At 43.4% G+C, this 4936-nt stretch overlaps 1 long non-coding RNA gene across 1 annotated transcript; it reads right to left on the bottom strand.

The window, feature by feature from the left end:
• Nucleotides 1-344: 344 nt before the first annotated feature.
• Nucleotides 345-3002, bottom strand: LOC136593529 (uncharacterized). The gene is made up of 3 exons (XR_010788247.1): nucleotides 2797-3002; nucleotides 1894-1952; nucleotides 345-482 (listed from the first exon to the last, which is right to left on the bottom strand). It is a non-coding gene; the product is annotated as an uncharacterized lncRNA (long non-coding RNA).
• Between the last annotated feature and the right edge of the window lie 1934 nt (nucleotides 3003-4936).

Genomic DNA, 4936 nt, shown 5'->3' with positions numbered 1-4936 from the left:
CGCTCACAGCGGAGTCATACAGCAAAGCTGCCGACGGAGTCTTCCGTTGCTATGGCAGCGTCGGAGCACAAGCTCCGCGATAGTTTCTATATATAGATTCATTAACCTGCCGCTCACAGCAGTAGTTGTCATCACAGCAGGTTCTATCTATTACAGGTGCCGGTGACTATCCAGCAGCATAAGAAGGCAGCATAATACATAACCTCAACCCATGTAAAATACATATTCTGGGAGATATCCCTAATAGAGCAGCCTCATAAAAAATACTGTCATAAAGACAGATAAATTACATTAAATACCAGATAGTGTAAAGTTGCAAAAATCCTTTATTAACACCCAATACATGACGAACATCAGTTCTTTATATCAATATGGTCAAACTATGCTTACTATAAAGCCGCACCAGAATAAACAAAAATCAGATGGAACAGTATTGCAATAGAAAAACAGTTGTGGACACAGCAGCGCCGGCGGTGCATGATCTGAGGATACAAAAACAGAAACGACAAATTAAAATCAATACAAGATCTGATGGATCAATATTCAAAGAAATGGTAAAGGATCATACTCTAAATTCAAGCCATTTGGATGTAGTGCATCTAATTCGAAAATCCACCTTGCCTCCCTACGCTTCAGACGTTTCTCTCTGTCACCGCCTCTGCTGTTCAATGGCTCACAGTCTATTATTTGGAACTTCAATTGGCTTATGGCATGATGGGAATCTACGAAATGTTTAGCCACAGGCACATCAGATTTTTCTGTACGAATCGTGCTTTTGTGTTTCGATATTCTTGTCTTACATTCCTTTGTAGTCTCACCTACATAGATGAGACCACACGGGCACGTAATGACGTAGATGATATAAGTGGCATTGCACGTAAACCTGTACCTAATCGGGTAACGCTTGCCCGTCCGGGGGTGTATAAACGAATTGCCTTTAGTCATGTTGTTGCAACACGAGCAGTTGAGGCATGGAAAATTCCCCAGCTTAGGTGGCACAAGTAACCTCTGTGTTTGTGTCTGCGTCCTTTTCACCGTGTGCACCAATTTATCTTTGAAATTAGGCCCGCGCCGATAGGACATGAGGGGTGAATGTTTGAATTCTATCACCTCAGGATGGCATTGGTTCAAAATCGACCAATGTCTCCTCAGAGTGTTAGCTATACGTCCACTCATGGGGCCAAAAGTCGATACAAATGGAATACGCGTAAGCGTCTTTTCTCTTTGCTTAACGCAGAGGAGGGTTTCACGTTTGATGTCCCTTGCTTTGGTGACCAGAGGCTTGACGATCCGCTCCGGATATCCTCTGGCATAGAATCTCCGGTGCATTTCGTCAAGCCTGTGGTCAACATGCTCATCAACCACTATCCTGCGTACCCGCAGTAGTTGGCTCCAGGGTAAAGAGTCACGCATTTTGGGGGGATGGCAACTGTTGTATAGCAACAGACTATTTCTGTCAGTCTCCTTGGTGTACAGATCTGTTTTAAGGGACCTTCCCTCCTTGTATACCATCACGTCCAGGAATTGCACCCTTTCTTTTGAATGGGTAAGAGTAAATTTAAGATCAGAGTGAACACCATTCAACTCATCATGAAACCTCTGCAATTCCGCCTCAGTGCCATCCCAAATCAAGAAAATGTCGTCAATGTACCTTGCCCAGAATCTCACCTTGGACCAATGCGCAGATGTATATACACTCTTTTCTTCGAAATGCGTCATGTACAGGTTAGCATATGTCGGGGCTACGTTCGTCCCCATTGCGGTTCCCCGCCGCTGTCTATAGTAGCTCTCACCGTACATGAAGCAATTGTTGGTCAAAATGAGTTCTAACAATGTGAGTATAAATTGCATCCTCGCATTGTCCAGGCTAGATTCATTCAAGAAGGAACATACCGCCTCAAGTCCTGCCGCGTGTTGAATATTGGTGTACAGTGCAACAACGTCAAAAGATCCTAGAATGGAAATAGGCAAAATGTCAACGTTACATAGTTTCGTCAGAAAATCAGTACTATCTTTTATATATGACCTGGCTTTAACCGAAAATTCCCTAAGCACCCTATCCAAAAAAACAGAGGCTTTACTATATAGGGAGTCCCTACCTGAAATGATAGGCCTGCCAGGGGGTTGATGTAGATTTTTATGTATTTTGGGGAGCGTATAAATGACTGGGGTAATCGGATGCGGGACAAATAGGAAATCGTGTAGTTTTCTATCAATAATTCCCGCTCGATGGGCCTCATCCAATACTGATCGTAGTTCATTTTGTAATTTAAACACTGGATTACTCACCAGTCGCTCATATGTGGTGTCATCGTCCAATTGTGACATAATTTCGTGATGGTAATAGATTGTATCCATTACCACAATTGCGCCCCCTTTGTCGGCAGCTCTAATAGTAACCGACTCATCTTTACTTAACCCCTTCAATGCTGTGGCCTCGTTTCTAGTGATGTTATTCCTATGCACATATTTATACTGTTCACATTTTAGTTTATTCAGATCATGCGAAACTAGTTTTGCAAAGGCTTCAACCCCACCATAAGTGCCTGGTGGTTGGAAAGAACTTTTATTCCGCAGTCCTAGTCGCCTCATTGAAAAACTAGTTTCATGATGTACATTGGTAGACAAACTCTCAATATTAGTTGCAAAATATGTCTTAAGCTTAAGCGATCTATAAAGACGACGGCAGTCAATGTCCAATTGAAACCAATCGGTACGTGGGACCTCACAAAAAGATAACCCACGGGACAATACCTTAGTCTCCATATCATTTAATGTTCTGGAGGATATATTTACCACCAATAGTTGATCTGTGGCTAATTCCTTTGTCTCCTGTGCGATCTTGTCTGGATCCCCGATCTTGGTCTTCCTCCATCGTTGGTGTCGCTTTCCGCCCCGCCTGTTGCGCTGCCGCTTCCCAGGTGTGCCCTCTGACGAGGAGGGCGTTGCTCTAAAAAATCCAACCTTGCATTGTCAGTTGCAAGAGGGTTTTCATCCATAGATTCCGAACTGGCGGATGTGAACCCAAACCTTTGTGGGGGCCTCGGTCGTCGTGGGTTCCTGTGACCCCGGATCCGTCTCGGAGCCTGCGGGTTCTGTCTCTGCTTTCCAGAAGACTGCCAATTGAATATATGGCCGCTCTTATAGTCCTCTGTGTCCCGGAACCATTTATTTCTCTTTATACTCTCTGTGTCTTCCCTATATTTTTTAAGGAAAACATCACATTTATTCTTAAGCTGCTGTAAATCGTCCGGTTTCATGCTCGTCATGAGTTCGTCCTCAAAGTTCTTCAGCTGTTCTTGGGATGTTTTGATCTCCGCCTGTAGAAACTCCATATTCAAAAGCATCAAATCAAACGCATATTTGTTGGTAATTCCTATAAATTTGGAGCAAAAGTCCTTGTTATCAGCAAACATAGTTGGTCTTATATGGGATCTGAGTCCCCGTGGGATCCTTCCCACACCATAATATTCCCGCAGGGTCGCAAGATGCAACTGATATGAAATCAAATGCTTATTAAGTGTTTCCCATTTCTTCTGTAATGCATTAGCATTAGGTATATCCAAAAAAGATCCATCAACAATCATATTAGAATAGATTTTATCAGCTTCTACCTGTGTATAGGTGAAAGTACTGGAATAAACCGGCCCATCTCGTGCCGTTAATAGTAATCCAACTCGATCCGTGGGTGCCTGCTGCATGGAGTCCATTATCAGTCATCCAATCGTCAAAGTCGCGGCAGCACTCCGCTGGATCCAACCACAAAGGTGGGAGATGGCAAGGAAGAAATGCGCAAAAAGCTCACGCAGGAGGACCCGACTCCCTTGAGTCCTCAAAGATCATCGATTCAAAAGAATAAAGTAGCGAGCAGCGCCAGAGATGGTTACTTGTTATTTAAAAATGCATCAATGGATGCCTCTTTATTGCATTAAGAAAATCCAGTAGCGCACAACGTTTCAACCCAGCAAGGGTCTTTCTCAAGTGCATAAAAACTATACAATACACATACAGAATTTATATAAACCTCCACCAATACACAAGCAACATATAATTATAAAAACACCCACTTGCACCTGAAGATCATAGGGGCACCGTCATGCATGCTGGTCCACAACCTGTTCCTCTTCCTTTCCTTGATAGCCGGCGTCCGATGTCATCAGCGGGCGCCGCGCTGTCCAGACTCGTCATCCAGTACTCTGACAACGCATGCAGGAAACTGCGCATGCGTGCGGAGTCATACAGCGGAGCTGCCGACGGAGTCTTCCGTTGCTATGGCAGCGTCGGAACACAAGCTCCGCGATAGTTTCTATATATAGATTCATTAACCTGCCGCTCACAGCGGAGTCATACAGCAAAGCTGCCGACGGAGTCTTCCGTTGCTATGGCAGCGTCGGAGCACAAGCTCCGCGATAGTTTCTATATATAGATTCATTAACCTGCCGCTCACAGCAGTAGTTGTCATCACAGCAGGTTCTATCTATTACAGGTGCCGGTGACTATCCAGCAGCATAAGAAGGCAGCATAATACATAACCTCAACCCATGTAAAATACATATTCTGGGAGATATCCCTAATAGAGCAGCCTCATAAAAAATACTGTCATAAAGACAGATAAATTACATTAAATACCAGATAGTGTAAAGTTGCAAAAATCCTTTATTAACACCCAATACATGACGAACATCAGTTCTTTATATCAATATGGTCAAACTATGCTTACTATAAAGCTGCACCAGAATAAACAAAAATCAGATGGAACAGTATTGCAATAGAAAAACAGTTGTGGACACAGCAGCGCCGGCGGTGCATGATCTGAGGATACAAAAACAGAAACGACAAATTAAAATCAATACAAGATCTGATGGATCAATATTCAAAGAAATGGTAAAGGATCATACTCTAAATTCAAGCCATTTGGATGTAGTGCATCTAATTC

Source organism: Eleutherodactylus coqui, unplaced genomic scaffold (genome assembly GCF_035609145.1).
Source record: "Eleutherodactylus coqui strain aEleCoq1 unplaced genomic scaffold, aEleCoq1.hap1 HAP1_SCAFFOLD_202, whole genome shotgun sequence".
Lineage (NCBI taxonomy): Eukaryota > Metazoa > Chordata > Amphibia > Anura > Eleutherodactylidae > Eleutherodactylus > Eleutherodactylus coqui.
The sequence above is the reverse complement of the archived record's forward strand: the minus strand, read 5'-3'. Positions and strand labels throughout refer to the sequence as shown.